Below are 11,315 nucleotides of genomic sequence, written 5' to 3' on the forward strand. Positions count from 1 at the left end.
TAAAGCGAGGAGCAAGCGGAAGGTATAGCAGTACAGATGCTCAGGGTTCAGGTCTGGAAACATACTTGGCCTCTCAATCACCTATAGCTTGCCTCAAGTCATCTTGGTGGTGTGTTTTGGGTCGTTATCATGTTGGGAAATTGCCGTTCGGCCCAGTTTCTGAAGGGAGGGCATCAGTACATGTTGGAATCCATGTTTCCCTCAATGAACTACAGCTCCCCAGTACCAGCAGCACTCATGCAGCCACAGAACCATGATGCTACCAGCACCATGTTTGACTGTAGGCAAGACACAATATTCTTGCTTCTCCTTACCAGGGTTTCACCACAGATGCTGGACACCATCTGAGCCAAACAAGTTTATCTAAGTCTCATCAGACCACAGCACATGTTCATGCTCTTGGACTCATCTTGGAAAACCTCTGTTTCAGGCTGTTACAGATCTTCTTACATCCTTGGTATCTTCGTGGAGAGAGACAATTCTGATTCTCAAATCCTCAGACTCTTTGCCATGAGGTGCCAAGTTGAACATCCAGTGGTCACTATGAGAGAATTGTTCTCAAAGTACAAGATTTTAACTGCTCGAATACAAGAGCAGACAAAAACATGAACGTGATGAACAGGACATGTGGCTTTGCATGGTTGCACGATGTACAGCCGTTATCACTAACTTTTGTACTAACTTTTGTTGCCAGCAAGTACCTGACTTTACTAACACCCTTGTGGCTAAATGAATCTCCACAAGTACACTCCGAAATCTAGTGGAACATCTTCTGAAAAGTGGAGGTTATTATAACAGTAAATGGAGACTGAATGTGGAATGGGATGTTTAAAAAGCAATCTTTTAGTCAGGTGTCCACAAACTTTTCTCAATGTAGTGTATTTTCTTATTACACGAGATGATCTACACTCTGATTGATAACACAGTACGGTTTCTTCTCCTTTCAGGCTCGTCTTTAGAGGATCGCCATCGCTTAATATAACAGGGAGGACAGGCGTGATCTCAAAAGATGGTTGATAGTAAATATAGGTTTAATGGGTACACGTCATAAGATACATTACAGATGCCACTCCTTCTTCACTGAGGCAGTAGAGATGGCTGAGAAGAAACAGTCTCCTTACAAACAAGCTGTCTCCCTCACACACACAAAACCTTCCATCCCATTCTCACCCTCCTCAGTCATATGACGATGAATGAAGCTGTGCTGAGGAACACAAAGATTCTCTGTTGAGTCCCAGGGAAGGGAGGATGGTCCACTCGTTCTCACTTTGTTTCCCACACACACACACACACGTGAACACACAGAAACACACCGAAGGGGTTTAGGTCTCACAGCATTTGTCTAATTTAGCAATAGGTGTGCATGACTCCATTTTCTGTTCGAAATGACAGCATCTGTGACATCCTGCAGCTTATTATTAGAAAATTACTCATGTTATTAAAAGTATATCTATCAATAAACACATTTGCAACACACACACACAATCCAGAGCTATTTCAAGACACGGTACAGGTTGCTCTGCGGAGAAGTGCGTGTCTCCTGTGCTTTATGGTTAGCCAATTTCCATACCGTTTTCATTAATATTTCAGAGCAGCTCGTTCATATTTTACTGAAATGTCAGGAAAATGAAGGTGGCCTGGTGTAATTATAGAAGTTATTTATATCTTGTATTACTAAACTGTAATTATTAGTATCTGTACTGGCCATCATATTTCACATGACCGGTTGCTATGGTGATGAGAACAACTTCCTTAATATCTGATTGATAGATCGAGGCAAGGCAGTGTCAGGCAGCTCGGTTAGGATGGTTATTTCCAGCTTCGTGTCATCATTAGATGCAGGAGAGTATCAGTAGCAAATGTTTTATATAGCAATACAATTGAGTTTAAACGATAATTGGTTGATTAAATTGCACTTAAGCTCCGCCCATTGTTGAGGGCCTGCTGAAGCTGCTCACCATTGTGGGACGTTCTTTTTTTTAAGTAAAAACGGAAACGTAAGAGATTAAATGTTTAAGGGAGTGAGTAGGAATGTGTGAGAGAAGTCCCATGTCTTAATGTTAAAAAGGTGGAAATGTTCCTGGGTTAGTAAAAAAAATAATCTATAAATAATACAAGCCAGAAGAGCGAACAATCCATGTGAATATTTAGTATTGATGCAATACAGGCTATAAAGTACATCATGGGGTCGATATGAGGAAAAGAACAGAAAAAGATTGAATATGAATGCTATACTGTATAAAAATACTTTTTTTTTTAATGAATACTGATGTCAGAGACATGAAAATCTACACATCCCTGATAATTATTAGAAAATATTTGTAAAACATTTGTGAAGACATTTGAGTTTTCAACGAAAGACGAATCCTGGATTTGTAGATGTTCATCTAGGAGATGTAGATGTATAATGTGAATTTCATATGAATAAACTGTTTATTGATGAAAAGGCCTGTTTACATCGCTGCATACACCCCAATCAAGTTCTGTTGTACAATTGTGTAATACATCCATGACTTTGGACAATTATTTTATTCATATCACTGAGCCAAGGGCCTTGCTCAAGGGCCCAGAAATGGTGCTGACCTTCTGATCAGAAATCCAACATCAGAGCAGCTTATTCAACTTATACAGAACCTGTCAAAAGTTTGGAAACACAGACTGTTTTATGGTTTTTGAGAGACACGTCTTTTTGTTTCTATGGTAATGTAACAGTATGAAGATTTTATTTTGCCTCTAGTAAAACTCGCCAAAGATCTTCCTCACTAGTTGGAGATTTCTTTCTTGTGATCCAGTTCATCCCAGAGCAGTTCAATAGGATTTAGGTGCAGTGACTGGGCAGGTCATTCCATGTTAGAAATCACTCCAGACGGTTGTTTGGTCTCTAAATAATGCTTAGAGCTCAGATGTACGATTCGGCTCATCGTCTTGCTGAATGGTGAAGTCGGATTCAATGAGCCGCAGTTCAGACGGAAGTGCATGGTGAAGTAAGGAATGGTTGCCATGTTGGTTCAGGATTCCTTTCACTTTCCGGAAAGAAATTCCAACCTTCTCTGCTTCAAAACAACCCCAAACCATTAAGCTTCCAACTGTTTGACTGTGGAGGGTGAGGCAGTCTGATCACATCCTGTTCTCCATCTTAGAAATCTCCTATTTGGACTTATCTGTCCACAGAACCTTCTTTCAGGCATTCTCTGTCCAATTCTTGTGTTTTTGCCTCTTTACGAGTTTGTTGGATCATGCATGTGTCTCAAAAACAATCAAACACTAGGCGTTTCCACACTTTTGACAGGCGCTGAATCTGAATTTATTTGCTAAACTCACAACCTGCAATCCGAAGGCCGACATCTTGAGATACTATTGTTTATTTTCTATATTTTTGTTGTTCAGCCCTGGACTGTAATGTTAATTCATAATTAAACCATTCAACCTTCAATTCTCTTTATAATTGAAAACACAAAGGTTTTCCATGAGTCAAGCTGGACATTGTGGTGCCAGACAATGAAGTAAATGTCAAATCAACAGGATGGGAAATTAACTCAGAGTAAAACATGATTTGCCAGATGACTCGTTTGTCCGAATTGAGGTCTTTCACTTTTCGCTCAACGATTTCACAATGAAGCAATCAAGAAATGCCAGTCGAGTCCAGTGACGGAGATGAAGGTGAATTGGGTTTGAATAATTGATGCAGTTTGAAGATCAGCTTGAGAGATATACCATCTCTCACTTACTACACGTTTCATTAACGTTTTTAAAGCATTCCTATTCACTGCCGCTTTATGTTTCCTCTAAGGGAAGAGTCTTCAATCTCAAGCGGCGTTTCAGTATTTTACTAGCTAAAGTAAGGCTTTGTAGATGGTTTGTTGGACTTTGGTGGATCAAGTCAACGTCTCTCTAGACTCTGGGACAATAGCAGAGCAAGCGCAAAAAAGAGCAATGACAGCGAATATTTTCGCAATCCTTCGAAAACGATGCCGCGTTGTTGGTCTTTTACCCAACATTTCAAAGAGCTGGAAAGTAAATAAACGTCAGCCGGAAATGACGCGTGTCGAGGCGGCTTACTTGTTGCTCGTGCGCAGTACAGTACGTGACCTAATAACTAAAAACTTAATAGAAAGACTACTGTAAGTTACAGTAAACTCACGTGAGACGTCACGCTCAGCTCACTTCACACTGATTGGATAATCCCTGTACTAAAACCATATTGAGACCATATTGCTGACTCTTCCAGCCAAGATTACCCTTAACCGTTCTAGCGAATTCTCTCCCACATCACATCAACATTGGCCTACTTTGACGTTACTCTCCAGGGGAACTGTAATCCGAATGCTTAGCTTCCTTTTAATTCTTTGCCATGAGACCACTTTGGATTCTGTCCAACCTAATGGTGTTGTGTGGAGACCTGCTGCCCGAACCCTCTGTGTTCTACAGCTCATGCGTGTGTGCATGTGTGTGTGTGAGATTATCTTCTAGCTCCCTGGAACAGGTTGCTTGATTACACCTAACCATTTTGTTTCTTCGTTCGCATACACAAGCTCCACGGATGCCGTCTCTGTCAGCTGGCTGACCTTCATGACCTTTAAATCTGGGTTTAGTTTGGAGACTAATTGAATAACATCATCTGTTTTAACTAGCTAGTGTACAGTGTATAATACTTCCCAATAACATGGAGTTCACACCCCAAGTAACACCCAGTTTATTTATAACGTCTTGGATGAAGATGTTTGTTTAGGGTTCTTTGGATAAATAATGGTTCCTACTGAATCATTTCAAAAGATGCACTTCATGATATAATTCATTGTGGGTGCTGCGCAAAACTAGTGAAGCAAATTTCAGACATAAATAAAACATGTTCTAGCTGCTGGATTACACTTAAGTAGGAACATGGTATAAATTGGATTTTTAGCTTTCCGTAGTCAAGGTAAAATAAAAACAGCACCTCACCAGCCTTATGAATCACTGTAGAAACTCAGTGCACTTTGGCTGACCAAGGCTTTTTTTTCTGTTAGCATTTGGCTGTTCCTGGTTTCCTCAGAACCCTGATAAGGCGTTTGGCCAAAACAGGCACAGGCATTGTTGAGCGAGAAACAATTAGAGGCACTCGTGCACAGGCCCAGATATAATATGTGTAAATGTTGACATTTCCCTCGGCATGAAACTTTCCCTTTACTGAGGCACACTGAGACTATTCCTTTAAAAAACATATCCTCAGGCGCAAAGAACTTCCTCCATCCAAAGATCATGCTGTAATGAACTGACCACGTTTTTTTGCTAATTAAATGTCCTATGAGGGTAAATTCTAAATAGTGCTTTGGGACACTGATTTTCTACATATACTGTCAGGGAGCTGCACAGTTAGAGAAATGTGACCTGAAGTGACCCCAAGACCTTGAAATATCCTGTGGGCAATTTAACATAAAACCCTGTGTTGTTGTTATTTTCTTAACAGCGTGAATCCGAGTGTGTAATTAGTCCGGGGTCAGTGCGTGGGTGACGTTACAAGCTTTTGCTTACTTGAGTAACAATAGAAATCATATATAGTGGCTCTTTTATTCAGGATGTAATGCTAGCAATAAAACATTCAGAAGGAGAAGAAATACCTGTCGTTATATGGGCGCTAGCTATGAATATACTGTAGCTACGAGGCTTGGTGATAAAAAAAAACACTTCTACGTACAAACCTATAAGCTAGCAAACAGATACTGCGACATACTTGACTTTGGCAAGCTAGCAAACGGATGATACGATTACTTTTTTTTTGCAAGCAAACATATAAGGCTATATTTTTTTTTATAACTAGCAAACAGAAAATGCTATAAACCTGTTTTTGGCCTATTTAGCTATTTAGGCCTATTTATGTTAGAAACTTTACACTTTACTGTATATATTAATGGTTGTATTGAAAATAAAAGGAAAAGATTGAAGTTTTTTTGTTTTGTACAATGTCCACAATGTCCACAGGGCTCTTATATTTAGGGTTCGGATATAATGCCATCAATAAAACATTAGAGAAACACTGTATTTTAGGCTTCAACTTACAAACACATAGGCTAGCAAACAGATACTGCTATATACCTGATTTTGGCAAGCTAGCAAACAAGCTGTTTTTAGCCTACGTACAAATATATAATGTGATATACTTTATACTTTACTGCATATTACAATGGCAGCAATGCATATAAAAAGAAAAGAGTGATTTTGAAAAGTACATTTGTTTTGGAGAGTCACGTCTACGTACACGTCTGCGTTGTTCACCAGACAGCGAAGTGGCACAGCTGACAGACGCTAGCAGCTTTGTTTCGCTGCCCTTATGTTCTGATACCAAACGCGGCTAATTAAGTTTATAGTTATTATTATTGTTTTTTACAGCATATCATTATTTTCTTTTGCAAAATAAATCTAAAAGAGCCCCTGATCATCTGACTCTTCCTTCAGCTGCAGGCAACAGAGCCATCTGTCGTATGTTTTCATGTTTTTATTGATTTCTTTTTGTTTTTTACAATTCATCTATTATTTTCTCACAGCGTCTGAGAGACAAAGCGAACTGACGGTCTCACTGTACAACGAGCTTCTGATAAAGCGCTTCTTGTGCCATCATGTGACCCGCATGCTGCAGTAAAATCGCTGCTAAATGAGGGAAAAAAACTCCCAAAACACAAGTCTTGCCAGTTGTAATAAACCGTGCTGTATGCTAACAGTTTTGAATACAGAATCATGAGCAGAGTGTGCGAGCTCTCTAATTATAATCTCTCAGCAAGTGTACGTTAGATATCTGCCGGGTTGGATTCTTCACACAAAAATGTGGGTTTGTCATCAAGAGCATATCATGTTTAACACCTTTAGGAACCTGTTGTAGCTCAGAATTTAGCTTAAATATGCAAGATATGTCACCAGTGTGCTTATATCACTGAGGCAGTGTTGTGTGATATATTACATTATTATAGCTAACAATGCTAACTAGCTTTGAGACTCAAAAACAGTAAGTGTTAGCTATGTAAAAATCCAGTGCAATTTTATAGGTAGATTCAAACAAATGTGATGATAGTTGTGAAGATGATCAAATATTGCTAGCAATGCTGCTAGTTTTTAAGCTAATCCACCACCTTTTAGTCTTCAATATGCCACACAAAAGTGGTTTTTATTATACTTTTGAGAACAGTTACGGCTAAGAATAAAGCTAGCTTGCTTTAAGACACCAATAAACGTCGAGTATGTGGCTAATCCAAGTAAGTGTACTTTTATCACTGAGGCAATGTTGTGTAAATCATAACTAGCAATATAGCAATAAAGTCGTACTCATGGCTAATTCACTGCTGTTCCCAATTTAGTAATTCACATTAGGCTAATCAAACATTGTGTAAATATTGTTATTATAGCTAGCAAAGCAGACCGTTAGATTCATACATGCTTTCTGAACATCCCATGGTCACCATTTACTGTTATAATAAACTCCACTTTTCTGGGAAGATGAAGATACAATAGGGTTGATTTCAGAGCTCTATAGCAGATCTTCTACTCCAACCCACGTGAAGCATATCGTCATGGATCTGGCTTTGTGCACAGGAGCATTGTCATGCTGGAACAGGTTTGGGTCTCCTAGTTCATGTGAAACAAAAATGCGGTGTTTGTGCTAACAGTTTGGAGATGAACTCCACATAGATGAAGAAGTCAGGTGTCCCAATACGTTTGTTCCCACAATTTTCTTTATCTCAGAAGAGGCTTGTTTGCGGAAGTCGAACTCCTGCTAGTTAATATGTGGGTTTCATATTAAACTATCGACATCTGACTCCGTTTTAAGGATTTTAATCTACATACAGATCTGTTTGAAGAGAAAATAGACACGACGGATCGAAGATTGTCGGCAGCTCAGTTTACTGTATGAAAGGCACACGAAGCTGCGATAATGCTGCAGAGCATCAAAACATCCATTTAGGTTGAAGCATCTCAGCCGTCATGCACGGAAGCTGATAGAGGAGTGGAGCAGTCCACATCTCCACATCGTTTCCACTGCTGAATGACGGCAATGACTTTCAGCAAGACGGGGGCAATATTTGGGTGCAAGTCATGTCTGTCTGTGTCTGTGTGTGTGTGTGTGTGTGTGTGTGTGTGTGTGTGTGTGTGTGTGTGTGTGTGAGAGAGAGACTGAGAGACAGAGCGAGAAAGCGTGTCCATGTTTTCTCAGTGTTATTGTACTTCGTCTCCTCTTGGCTGACCTTCTGAAGCCGAGCGGTGGATTTAGACTCGGCTCAGGAAGCCCTGATTTGGACTGAGACGCTCTGTTAAAACCATTATTCGATTCTCCAGCTCAAAAAAAATCCAGATTTTTCCTCTCAAGCTTTCAGATGTGTGTATGTAAATCATAGTTGTGTATCATGAAGCACTATTGTGGCCAGAAATCCTTATTATATAATATTTAAAAGAACATTACTTAAAAAATATACAACATTGTGTCCAAAAGTATTGGGACAACTGGTCCTCCCATAGGTTGTTCTTTTTTAAACTGTTTCCAAAAAGTTGGAGGCACACAATTATCTAACGCTGACTGCACCCCAGGCCTTCACTTCACCTACGTTTAAGGCATTTAGCAGACGCCCTTAATCCTCACCAGCCGTAGCAGCTTGGTGGTGCTGGGATTTGAACCTATGACCTTCCAATCCAGAGTCCAATTCCTTAACCACTGAGCTACAGCTCATACTCATTTTAGAAAAGTGTGTATCTTCCCTTAAAGCAGCATCGCTTCATTTCATCGCATTAGTGCCAAGTTCTATGAGAACAACTGCAAATGTTCAGTAAACACAACCTAAAAATTTTGTTTTTTTTATGCTGTTTCTCTGTGTTGTGCATTTTTAAACATTTTAGTGGACAATCCTGGATAAATCTGGATATTTCCAATGATCTGCGATATTTTCTGGATATTTCTGAATATTTCGAAATATTTCAGATGATCATAATATTGCTGGATTTTGCAGATGATCAGGAATTTCTGGATAATATTTCAGAATATTCCAGGATATTTCGGATGATCTGCATATTTTTGGATATTTCCGTATATTTATGAATATTCCAGGATATTTTAGTTGATGGAATATTTCTGGATTATTCAGGCGATCAGAAAACTGTTGGATTTTTCAGATGATCAGGATATTTCTGGATATTTTTAAATAATTTCGAATATTCCAGGATATTTTAGAAGATTAAAATATTTCTGGATATTTCAAAATATCTTTAGGAACTCATAAATGTATATAAATTTAAATAAATATAATTTATATATATTAAAAATGCTGGATTTCTTTTAGATGATTAATATATTCCTGGATATTTTTGGTGATATGGATATTTACAGATATTTTAGATGATTAGGATATTTCGGAAAATATTTTCATACTGTTGGATTTTTTAGATGATCAGGATATTTCTGGATATTTTAGAATAATTTAGAATATTACAAAATATTTCAGATGATTAGAATATTTCTGGATATTTCAAAATATTTTTAGAAATGCATTTATATAAATATAATTTATATACTTATGTTACATTTATAAATCATAATATTGCTGGATTTTTAAGATTATCAATATATTCCTGCATATTTTATGTGATCAGGATATTCACGGATATTATTGATGATCAGGATATTTCTGGATATTTTGGATGATCAAGATTTTTCTGAATATTTATGATGATAAGGATATTTCTGGATATTTTGGAAGATCAAGATTTCTCTGAATATTTTTGGATGATCAGGATTTTTCTGGATGTTTCAGAATATTTCAGGATATTCCAGGACCTTTCAGAAGATCAGGAAGGTTCAGTTTCCCCATCTAGAAATCTTTCCCTCCGCTGTCCGAGTTCTGATCCGACACACCCCTTTGCTTCCATACTTTTTTTCTCCTCCTACATTCTCTCTCTTTCCCATCCTCTCTTACAAATGCACAGACCTCCGCCCCTCTGCCGTCTCTATCTCCCTAACGCGCTCTCATGCAGGTGTGTGTACGCACACACACATACACCACACACACACACACACACACACATAAACACAAACAGAGAGAGAGAAAGAGAGAGACCTTTAGTAGATGAAATCACTGGTCCTCCACCCACAAGCTGGTTAATTATCGAGTGTGGTTATGTTACATGAAAATATTATTAATAAGCTGTATGATCTGAACACACACACACACACACACACACACACAATCAGAAAGGTGTTCTGATGAGAATGCATAACACCCCTCCCATGATAGGATTGGACAGACAGATGCCATACAAAACGCTTTGATCTTTGCTGAGAGTCTAATCCAGGCCTGGGAGGACGAAAGCGAGGGAGAGATGGAGAGATGGAGTGAGGGAGAGATGGCGGGAGGGATGTAGGAGTCCACCATCTCAACAACCGTCACTCAAGATCACCTCCTTCGCCATGGAGGAAAAACAACATCCTCCTTCCATAGATGCTGAGCCGAGCACCGTAGCTCCACCAATCAAAACACAAACGCGCGCGCGCGTGTGTGTGTGTGTAAGAGAGAGAGAGAAAATAAGAGCTGTCTCACCGTTTGTCCATTCAGTATCACCGCAGATGATCCTTCAAAGACTGATAGTGAGTGTGCGAGCCTTCCTGCGAATCTCCAACATCCTCACGTCTGTGTGTATCTCACACTCCCCCTCTCTAGCCTTCATACACACACACACACACACACACACACACACACACACTCTCTAATGAAGCACTCTCTCGCTCTCCGTCTTTTTTCCGTCCCCCCTGCCTGTTACGGTCGGTGTGCCGTTTCCTCTCTTGTTAGCTCCGAGGCAGTTAAGAGACACTGCAGCGATGGGGGGAGGAGGGTGTGTGTGTGTGTGTGTGCACGCATGAGCTGTGCTCAATATGTGTGTGTTTGAGAAAGGGCGTGCAAACTGAGGGAGGAGTCATGCACGGATAGAATGGAGAAGAAGGGTAAAATGTACAGGACTGAAGAATATGAAAAAAGAAGGATTGAGAGAAAGATAGACAAGATGAATAAACAGGATGAAATCACAGGGGACGGAATATGAAAGGGTGTGTGCATGTCTGTGTGTGTGTGTGTGTGTGTGTGTGTGTGTGTGGAAGAGAGAGAGAGAGAGAGAGAGAGAGCAAGATGGCAGTGTTTACAGATGTACGACAATCCTGCTGTTCCTCGGTTGTGATTTCATTGATGGCTGAAAGAGCATGTCATAGAAATAGAGAGAGAGAGAGAGAGAGAGAGAGAGAGAGAATAAAAGGAAAAGGGGAGGGTTAGGGAGAATTCTGTTTCTGTGCCAACTGCTCGTGCGTATGAAGT

At 39.6% G+C, this 11,315-nt stretch overlaps 1 protein-coding gene across 1 annotated transcript in view; it reads right to left on the reverse strand.

Annotated features, from left to right (window-relative positions):
• The window catches only part of gnaz (guanine nucleotide binding protein (G protein), alpha z polypeptide), a 52,840-nt gene extending 41,760 nt beyond the window's left edge, over positions 1-11,080 (reverse strand). The window contains exon 1 of the mRNA XM_046861605.1: positions 10,551-11,080. The gene's annotated coding sequence lies outside the window, so the exon portion shown is untranslated. The remainder of the gene's footprint in view (positions 1-10,550) is intronic.
• Positions 11,081-11,315: the final 235 nt, after the last annotated feature.

This window comes from Silurus meridionalis, chromosome 11 (genome assembly GCF_014805685.1).
Source record: "Silurus meridionalis isolate SWU-2019-XX chromosome 11, ASM1480568v1, whole genome shotgun sequence".
In the NCBI taxonomy this organism is placed as follows: Eukaryota; Metazoa; Chordata; class Actinopteri; order Siluriformes; family Siluridae; genus Silurus; species Silurus meridionalis.